This window comes from Rhincodon typus, chromosome 47, assembly GCF_021869965.1.
Source record: "Rhincodon typus isolate 14 chromosome 47, sRhiTyp1.1, whole genome shotgun sequence".
Lineage (NCBI taxonomy): Eukaryota > Metazoa > Chordata > Chondrichthyes > Orectolobiformes > Rhincodontidae > Rhincodon > Rhincodon typus.
Window position 1 is genome coordinate 8,334,794 of NC_063378.1, and position 10,871 is coordinate 8,345,664.

A 10,871-nucleotide genomic window follows, 5' to 3' on the forward strand; every position below is an offset into this window, starting at 1 on the left:
TCTGAGTAGACATTCCTCCTCATCTCGGTCTTAAAGTTTCACTCCTTTATGCTGAGACTGTGCCCTCTGTTCCTAGACTCTCTCATGAAGGAAAGCATACTCTCAGTATTTGCCCTCAAACCCTTAAGAATCCTTGCATTTAATTTATATTACTGCCCTTTCCTCCTAACTCCAGTAACTAGAGTCTTAACTTGTTTAACCTTTTGTTCATAAGACAATCCCTTCTTACTGGGAATCAACCCAGTGAACTTTCTCTGGACTGTCTCATATAAAATAATATCCTCCCTTCAATAAGATGACCAAAACTGCTCACAGCATCCAGATGTGGTCTCACCAGCACCTTGTACAGTTGCAATAAGACTTCCCAACTCATATACTCCAAGCCCCTTGAAATAAGGAAGAATATTCCATTAGATTTCCCAATTACCTACTGCACTATGTTCTAGCTTTCTGTGTCTCTCGCAAAGTACATCTTAAGTCCCTTCATGTTGCATCTCTCTGCAGGTTTCAGTGATTGAGATGATTGAAATTATGACAACAGGGCGAAGGGAAGTGATCATTCCAGTAGCAGGTCTTTCATTAACTAGAGGACAGAAAGCGTGCACAGTGGTTAGAAGGGCAAGGTTTGGAAATAGGATGTATCTTTTAGCAGTGACACTGACTTGATTTGAATTGTGTATCTGATCAGGTGCTAAAAGGAGGTGACCAGTTCTGAGGAATGGTCACCGGACTCGAAACATTAACTCTGTTTTTTTCCTTCACAGACGTTGCCAGACTTGCTGAACTTTTCCAGCAACTTTGTTTTTGTTCCTCATTTACAGCATCTGCAGTTCTTTCGGTTTTTATTTGCTAAAAGGAGATGGTTACAGTGAAATTCTTTTAAGAAAGGAATGAGTTAATACACGGAGAGCTTTTAGAAAATTGTACATCCTCCTTGGAACAGAAAAAGGACTGGGAAGATTTCACAAAGTGACTTCATAAGATCAATGGTGTTGATAGAGCAAATGAATGGAATGTTTGCAGTGACAGGAAGAGATGATAGCCAACAATTTTAAGTAGAGAATTGTGCAAGAATAGGAAATGAATAAGTATACAGATTAGAGTACACATGAGGGGTGGATGATGGAGAGAGGGACAATATAGAAAGCTTTATCACATGTCCAGTGTTGTGAGTTGAATGGGATCCATTTGTGCTGTATTATTTCATCATTCTGTGCAGCCCCACAGAATATAGAACACTTGTGTAATTTATAACAATACAGGAATGAACAACGGAATCTAATTCTGATAGAATGAATTTGCTTTTGTGGCGAGCCCTACATGTGGTGACGGAAATGATGTAAGTCTGACTGGCAACCCCACAGGCTGGAAGATATTGTTAGATAAAATGCAATGGACAAAAAAGAGCATTGAAGGAACAGCGTTTCATCGTAGTGAGTGTTTAGTGGCTGGGATGTATTCAATCCGGGCAACCAATATGGAATTTGATTTTCATTCTGAAATGGAAGAATGCACAGGACTGTGTTACCAGTGGTGTGTACCATCTACAAGATGCACCACAGAAATTCAGCAAATTCACTTTCCAAAACCATGAGCACTTCTATCGAGAAGGACAAGTAGATACGTGCAAACACCAGCTCTGCAATTTGGCCTCCAAACCACTTACCACCCTGACTTGGAAATATACCACCATTCCTTCAGTGTCACTGGGTCAGAATCCTGGAATTCTCTCCCTAAAGGCATTGTGGCCTACAGCATATGGACTGCACAGTTCAAGAAGGCAGCTGACCACCACCACCTCAGGGGGCCATTAGAGAGAGCAATTATCACTGGAACACCCAGCAATACCCTCATGCCATGAGTGAATAAAAATCAATCTCAAATTCCTGTTGTATAATCAGTTCCATGCCCCAGACATTATCATGTCAAGAAAAAAAAAACCTCTTTGTAATTGCCATGTACTTTTATTGGTGACCCTGTGATATCTTATAGCTGTTGGTTACTTCTTCTTTCACTGAGAGAGCTCATGGATAGCATAACAATTATATTGAATCTTTGCACGTTGATTAAAATCACCATTAGTTTAACACACAGACTTCAATTCTGTAGAATACAGAGTTACATTCAAGTTTGTTCATGATTTTAAGAACAGCACTCAGAGTAGATTTCTAGCAGAGACCTGTTTTAGTTTCCTTTGCAATGTTAGTGTTACTTTGAATAACTTCATGAAATGCAGAGAGAGCTATGAGAAGAAGGATGCTGTTCATCACAGGCAGACCATGTTCTTATTTAAGCTGTACACTAAGATAAAGATCTAATCATATTTAAGTTTAGTGTTTCAACATCCTTAGCTCCTTGCTAACATAATTCAAAATGTAGTTTCAGTCATTTACTCTTGATGTGAATTCCAATAACTCACAGGGTTTCCTTCGAGGTCATTTCACCTTCTGCCTGTTCTCAGTCATGAACATGTTGACTAGTATCTGTGGTCATTCACTTTGTGCACATTTATCTTGTTGTACAAGGGAGAGTTCCAAGTGGAACCACTTAGAATGAGGCTTTTGCCCATCTTGCAACCAGCTCTCCAACTTGTATGTTGTGGATTTATGAGTCCTAATCCATTTAGGTTTCTCACTGTACTTACTTGCTTTGGTTCAATGTGGAGTAAGTATTGAATCTGAAGATTCTGCTTTTAAAGTAAGTTCTAGAATTGCAGCAATTTATCCAAACCTTGTCCTACCGTGCATTACTGCTCATGTACTGGGCAGACTGAGTTACTGATCCTGAATATGGTATCAAACCAAACATAGAACATTACAGCGCAGTACAGGCCCTTTGGCCCCACTTCTGCCTCTGTTAATTGAATACTAAAGGTCACAAGGCATCAGTAATCCTTGGTTTCCTCACCAACCTTCGGTCCTCAATCAACTTCTGACACAAACACAACAGGAAGATTCTGGAATTAATAAGATTGCTGGTTATGGCAACTTGGCCAGTTTTGCTCATGCATTTCCTGGAGGATTGAGTAGTCATTGTTCAAAAATTACAGTGTAGAATATAAAGTTCTATGAGGCATGTGGTGGTCATCCATTTGACATCTTCACTGTATTTGTTGATCTAAGCAAGTCCCTGTTTTTGATATTGGTGCCCAATGTGGCAGTAAATATTCATGATCCCACTTACCGAATAACTTTTCCATGTATCTTCCAGCAAATCTGTTGACGATTGTGATTCTCTCTCGTGGAAAGTGTGGCATCACTAAGGGCATATCTGTCTATCTGATTTCCATGCCAACAGCTGATCTATTGGTCATTGTCTTCAACATCATACTCATAACACTAGCTTTCAAATATTTCCCAGTTTCCTTCTTGTTTTACACAGTTGTATGCTGTTTTAACAGTGCCGTGGGCTATGCCACTAAAGATTGCTCTGTCTGGCTAACCATCGCTTTCACCATCGACCGCTTTGTAGCCATTTGTTGCTACAATATGAAAGCGAGATATTGCACTGAGAAAAGAGCAGCCTTAGTGCTAACAATTGTTTGCTTCATGACTATTTTGCGGAATATTCCATTTTACTTAAGATACCAATCTTTGGTTACATGGGATGGTGTACTCTGGGGTTGTGAACTCAAACTGGAATTCTTCACCTTGCCAGGATGGGTGGCATTTTTCTGGCTCCACCACCTGCTAAATCCATTGATCCCCTACCTCCTGATCCTGCTGTTCAATGCTCTGACTGTCAGGCACATTGTGTTGGAAAATCAGGCATGTAGGGGTCTCCGAGCTCCCAGTAACAGGGACCAGAGAGGAGATGCAGAGATGGTCAACAGGGGGAAGTCCATCATTCTGCTATTTGTTGTCTCAGGCAGTTTTATATTGTTGTGGATGACCAAGATCAGTGTTTTCTTACTGATGGAGATAACCAACAACCATTTTTACCCAAGTTATGATCATCCTGTTATGGTTGCTGATATATCTGGGACTGTGCTCTTCTACCTGAGCTCCTGTACAAACACAGCCATTTATGCCCTGATCCAGAGTAAATTCAGAGAGGAGCTGGCAAACACTCTAAAATATCCCTTCACTCTCGTCAGTGAATGTATTCTTGCATTGAAATAAGAAAAGTGGTAATGAAGCACCTGGCACTATTCATGTGCCTCACCGAGCTCGCTCTGGTCTTCATTTCTCAGTTGAACTTTTACTTTCCATGTGACAAGATGAAGAGGTGGAATTCTCCATTTGAGCCATGAGACATTTTGGCTGGATCTGCGAACTCGTTTATTTCTATTGGTCCTTTGCCTGGCTATTAAACAATTACTGTTTCTCTAGTTCATAGATCACAGAATCCCTACACTGTGGAAGCAGGCCAAGCAGCCCATCGATTCCACACCGACCCTCCGAAGACCATCCCACCCAGACCCACACCCTGCCCTATCCTTGCATTTCCCACCCTAGCCACTATGAGACAATTCAGCATAGCCGATCCACCCTAACCTGCACAGCTTTGGACTGTGGGAGGAAACCGGAACAGCCGGAGGAAACCCACGCAGACACTGGGAGAATGTGCAAACTCCACACACAGTCGCCCGAGGGTGGGATCGAATCCTGGTTCTTGATGCTGTGAGGCAGCAGTGCTGACCACTGAGCCACTATACTGCCCCAAGGTCCTGGTCCAAGAGAACACATCACCCCTTTCCTTCAAAAACAAAGTTGTCCAGCAACCTTAATGAAAATATGGTCAATCTATTGAAGAGTCGTTGGTTCATGAGCGCATCTCTCTTCCTTTGAGGTCTTAGATGGTTCAGGTCTCTCTGACTCGCTCTGTGTCAATGTGAAGGAAGTATGCTTATTTTGCACCCTGTGTGATATCACTTCCAGCACAGACTCCATTCCAATAGCGGAATGCAGTGTCCTTTGGCTGGTATTTTAATATACAGCCCTGCGGATGGTGGTCTGGGTTCCCTACTGATGAGTAACCTAACCAAATGTATGAGAATCATCAGTTCACTACCCGACTGGAAAGCTTCACTCACCTCCTTTTCTCTCCTTTATAACACATTGGAGGTGATTCTGTCCTTGTCTGCAAGAAAATTCAGAAGAAAGTAAAAAAAGAAACAAAAATGAGAGAAAATGCATTATGGTGGGCGTTGTGTCTAGATTTTACTTGATTCCCTTTACAAACCTCGCATGATCTACAATAATGCACACAAAATGCTATTCAGGGAAATCAAATAAAAACAACTCAGGATTTAAGGTGATACTTTCAATATTAGAAAAATCATTGAAACTATTCCTGTTTCTGCATGTCCACATCTCTCTTTTTACTTTCATTCCTTTCTCATTCTATCCATCTGTTGTTTCAACATTCACTCTCAACTTTTTTTTTAACTCATTCGAAGGATGTCACTAGGATTGGCTAGACCAGCATTTATTACCCATCCTTAATAGCCCAGAGGGCAGCTTAGAGTGAAACATATTGCCAAGGGTCTGGACCCACATGTAGGGTCAGAGCAAGAGAGGATGACAGATTTCCCTTCATTAAAGGGTATGAGTGAACCTGACGGGTTTTCATTCCCCAAAAATCAAGGAATGTTTCATGTCCCTGATGACGTTCTTAATTCTAGATATTTTATTGAAGACTAATCTTCGTAATAGGATTTGAACTCAGGCTCCCAGAACATTATTTGAGTTGTTGGGAAGACAGCCCAGAGATAAAGTCATCACCTTACTCGATGTTCCCTTCTCTTCTAGTCCTTTTATCTTTATTGAACCCTCCAGGTCTCTCTTTCCCTTCTCTTCTCCCTGCCCAAAGGCAATGTAACCAATTAAATTGAAATGAAATCTTTGGAATTGATTGATTGATTGTTGTCCCATTTACCAAGATACAGTGAAAAGTGTTGTTTTGCATGCAATACAGGCAGATCGTAGAAAACAAAGTCCACCAAAGCAGCAGAACAGAGCACAGAATACAGCTGCAGAGAAGATGCAGACAGCGAGAGAGAGAGAGAGAGAGAGATCAGAATTAAACATTTGAGTAGTCTGTTCAAAAGTTTGACAAGCGTGTGGAAGATACTGTCCTTCATCCTGTTTGTAAGTATATTCAAACTTGTATAGCCAACGTGAGAGGGGTCTTTGATGATGTTGGTCGCTTTTCCAAGGCAGCAAGAAGTATTGATGGAGGCAATTGATAGAAAGCTGGCTTGCATGATGGACTGGACTGTGTTCACATCTCTCTGCAGTTTCATGTAGCCTTGGGAAGAGGAGTTGCCATACTACGCTGTGATGGAACAAGCTGGAATGCTTTCTATGGGATATCCATAAAAAGTTGACCACATCGCTAAGCACCCAATCCCTTTCCTGTATTCTGTCTCATCATTGCTTGAGACTTGACAGTCGGTAGTTTCGTCAACAGGGCTTGTAAATGGAGTTGGGCAGAGTTTAGCCATGAGTCATGAGTGTGTAAGGCATATAGTAGGGGGCTGAGTACGCAGCCTTGCTGGGCATCAGTTCTGGGTATTATGGTGGAGGAGGTGATGTTGCTTATGCGTACTGATTGTGGTATATGGGTCAGGAAGTCAAGGATCCTCACCTGCTTCAAGAAGACCACCATCACCTCCTTACCTAAGAAAGCACATGCACTGTTCCTTAATTATAACCACCTACTGGCTCTTACCTCCATAATCATGAAGTGCTTCAAGAGGCTGGTCATGGTCCACAACAATGCTAGACTCCCAGCCTGCCTGAATCACCTGCAATGTGCCTACCAATGTAATGGGTCCACAGAGGACGCCATTTCCCTAGCCCTGCACTCATCCCTGGAGCATCTGGACAACAAGGACAGCTATGTTAGACTACTGCTCATCGACTACAGCTCCACCTTCAACACCATTATCCCCTCCAAACTTATCTCAAAGCTCCAAGACCTAGGTCTTGCCTCTGCCCTCTGCAACTGTGGGTCCTTAGCTTCCTCACCCATAGACCGCAATCAGTGAAGATGGGTAACTGCACATTCTCCATTAAAAACCCTCAAAACTGGAGATCCCCAAGAAAGTGTTCTCAACCTCCCACTGTACTCCTTGTAAACCTATGACTGTGTAGCCAATTCTGAATGAATACCATCTACAACTTTGCTGATGACACCACCACGGTAGGACGGATATCAAACAATGATGAGTCAGAATATAAGAAAGAGATAGAGGAGGACCCGAAACGTTAACTGTATTTTTTCCTTCACAGGTGCTGCCAGGCCTGCCGAGTTTTTCCAGCAATTTTGTTTTTGTTCCTGTGAAGGAGATAGAGGGCTTGCATCATGGCGCAATGATACCAACCTCTCTCTCGATGTTGGCAAAACAAAAGAGCTGATCATTGACTTCAGACAGACAGGAGCAGGACATTCCCCCATCTACTTCAATGAGGCAGAGGTTGAGAGGATTGACATCATCAAGTTCCTAGCAGTGACGATAACTGACAACCTTTCCTGGACTTCCCATATAGATGCAACAGTCAGGAAGGCACTTCTACTTCCTCAGGCAGCTTAGGGAATTTGGCATGTCTGTAAGGGCCCCTCACCAATGTCTATGGATGCACCATAGAAAGCATACTCTCAAGGTGCATTATGGCCTGGTATGGCAACTGCGCTGCCCAGGTCATTAAGAAACTACAGAAGGTTGTGTGCACAGCCCAGACCATCACAGAAGACAACCTTCCATCTATGAACTTCGTATACAACTTTCGTCACTGCAGAAAGGCTGCCAACATCATCAAAGACTGCTCCCACCCTGGTAATGCTCTCCTGCAATGTGTTCTGTAGGCAGGAGATACAGAAGCTGAATCACATGCACCAATAGCTTCTTCCTTTCTGTTATTGACTGATGAATGAACTCTCTAACTTCAAATCATAATGATCTTGTTAATATTGATCTTGCTTCATGCGCCTTTCGTACAGTGTGTAACCTGCATGTCTCACTCTGTCCAAGCACCCTATGATCTGAATGTCCTTGTTTGCTACGATCTTCCTGTATTGCTCGCAAACAAAGCTTTTCATTGTACACGTGACTACAATAAATGAAATCAAATCATATCAAGATCCAGGAGAGAGAAGAGATCTAAAAGTCTTGGATTTTGGAGATGAGTTTGTTTGATAATCTGGTGTTGAAGGTAGAACTATACTCAATATGTAGTAGGCTGTCATAGGTGTCTTTGTTATCGAGCTATTTTGAAATGAGTGTGGGGAAAGGGAGATGATGTCTGATGATTTATCTATTGCATTGGTACATGAATTGCAAAGGATCAAGGCAATTTGATAGGCTGTAGTTGATGTTAGCCATGACTAACCTCTCAAAATGGTGCGGCCGGGGCGTAGTCATTTAACTACATGATTTTTCTTTGGCGCTGGGATGATGGTGGTCATTTTGAAGCAGGCGGAGGCTTCAGATTGTAGTAAGGAGAGGACAAAGACCTCTGCAAATACTCCCGCCAGCAGGTCTGTGCAGGATCTGAGTGCATGGCCTGTGGCGTTACTCTCGAGAAGGCTGATCTAACTTCTGTGATGGTGACTGAGGGAACAGGTGCATCTGAGGTTGTTGGGATAGGTGACGTCATTTCAGTGACATTCTGTTCAAAGCGAGCGTGGAATGAGTTTGTCGGGTAGGGACATATTTTTGTCTGTGATTCTGTTCAAATTCAGTATGTCATGTGAGCCTTGCCACAAATGATGGCTCTCTGTGTTGTTGCTCTGGGTCTCAAGCTTAGTTTGGTTTTGCCTTTGATGGCCTTAAAAAGATAGAATCTCTTTAGACCAGGGTTGTCCAACCTCAGACCTGGACTTCAGGAGGGAATGGATCTCCCTGTTCACCCGTTGTTTCCGATTGGGGAACATTTGGATTAACTTCTTTGGCTCTCAGTCTTCTGCACACCTACTAATGCAATCTTTAACAGTAATGGCATCTTTGGTTACATTGGCCGCTGAGTTTTTGAATCTGCACCAGTCCACCAACCCTAAGTAATGCCATAGAATCCCATCCGTTGCCTCAGGCCAACACTGCACGGCTTTCTCTACTGGGTTCTCGTGGTTTAATTTCTCCTTGCAAACCAGCAGCAGGAGAACAGTGTTGTGTTTTCCAAAATACCGATGAGGGATTCGTCGGTAGGCACCTTTGATGTTTGAATAGCCGTGGTCAAGGATGTTTGGACCTTGGGTGGGACAGGAGACGTGTTGATGGTATTTTCGGAGGACGTTATTGAGGTTGGCAGCGATGAAGTCATTGGTTACAATAACCAAGGCCTCAGGGTATTCCATTTCAAGACTGTTTGTAGCACTGTATACTTCATTAAGAGCACTCCTCACTTCCGCATGAGTTGAGATGTAGGCCACTCTCGGGATAGCAGAGGTGAACTCGTGTGATAGGTAGTAGAGCCAGCTTTTGACTACAAGGTGTTCTAGGTCAGGGGAACAGTAATACCCTAGGTTCACCACGTCTGAGCACCAGGAAGTGTTAATTAGAAGGTGACCCCCTCCCCCAATGCCCCCCTGCCTTGCCTGAGGAGCCGAGCAATCCATTCACTAAACCCTTAGGTTGTAAGGCACAGTCAGGTGTAGCAGGAATGAGCCATGTCCCTGTAAAACATAGCACACAGCGGTCTCTCAATTCCCTTTGGAAAGCGAGTCTAACTTCAAGTTCTTCCATTTTGTTCTCAATGGCTTAGACATTTACCAGGAATGTGCTGGGGAGGGAGTGACTTGAAACCCTAAAGATTCAGTCTCATCTGAAGTCCAGGACATCTCCCACGTTTCCTGGGGGTAGTTGATCCCAGGCATCGGTCAGGGAAGTCCGCTGCTCTAAAGATAAGTGTGTGCACCTTCTGGGCCTTGAGTCTTGTTGCTGGTTTGGTCGGGCCGTCTCATTTTAGTTCAGTGTGGGGTCAGGTCATGTTCTGCCCTTGCTTCCAGGTTTCCACAAGGAGCAGCATACACTGATGCAGCAAAAGGTATAAAAGAGATCAAGGTTCCCAACACAATGTGTTTAATACATGGTCAACTGGCCAGCAGCTGCAATGATTGGGTAAGAGCTAATAATGAAGTGTGCTGGGAACATTTGGTGAAGCTATTTAGAACTGTGACCTCGGTTAAACCGTTAGCCAGGATATGTGGCAACCTGTCCTATGAAGTGTTATCTGTAGGTTCCTGTGTCGACCAAATAAGGGCAGCCTGCTAGAAATTCAGGCACTGTACAACCTTAGATGGAGCATGGTATGTGTAGGACGCCGTGTAAATATTTGGGAGTTGTTTATCAGTAAACGTAATAGGCTGGGAACAACCACTGGCTAGGAATTTAGTGTTGCATAAAGCCCAAGAGTTTCAAACGATGTCCAGGACTCACTAGAGATTGGGGCAATGGGTGCTGAGGTGAAATGGAGGAATGTCATTCTTTAAGATCACAGCACACCATCAATGCGTGATGCAGTTCATTCCCAGCATGATTAGTTATTTGGGTAAAGGATTTCTAGGTCTCCACTTTATCTGAATCAGTGATGTGCTTTCTGACGTCAGTCCTTCAATGCTCTGGGCTCAAGTTTTAAGGCTCCAATGTCCAAACACAGTTCCCTTTCTTGTTTTCCCCCACTGCATACTCATAATCGCATCCTTTACCTCAAATCTCCAAGATTTAGATCTCGGCTCTGCCCTCTGCAACCGAATCTTCAGCTTCCTGACCCATAGACCACAAGCATTGAAGAAAGACAACTGGACCTCCTCTACAATAACACTCAACACTGGCACTGTGCCCCCTCCCCAACCAGGGATGTGTTCTCAACACCCTACTGTATTCCTTGTAGACCCACAACAGTGTAGACACATTCCGAACGAACACT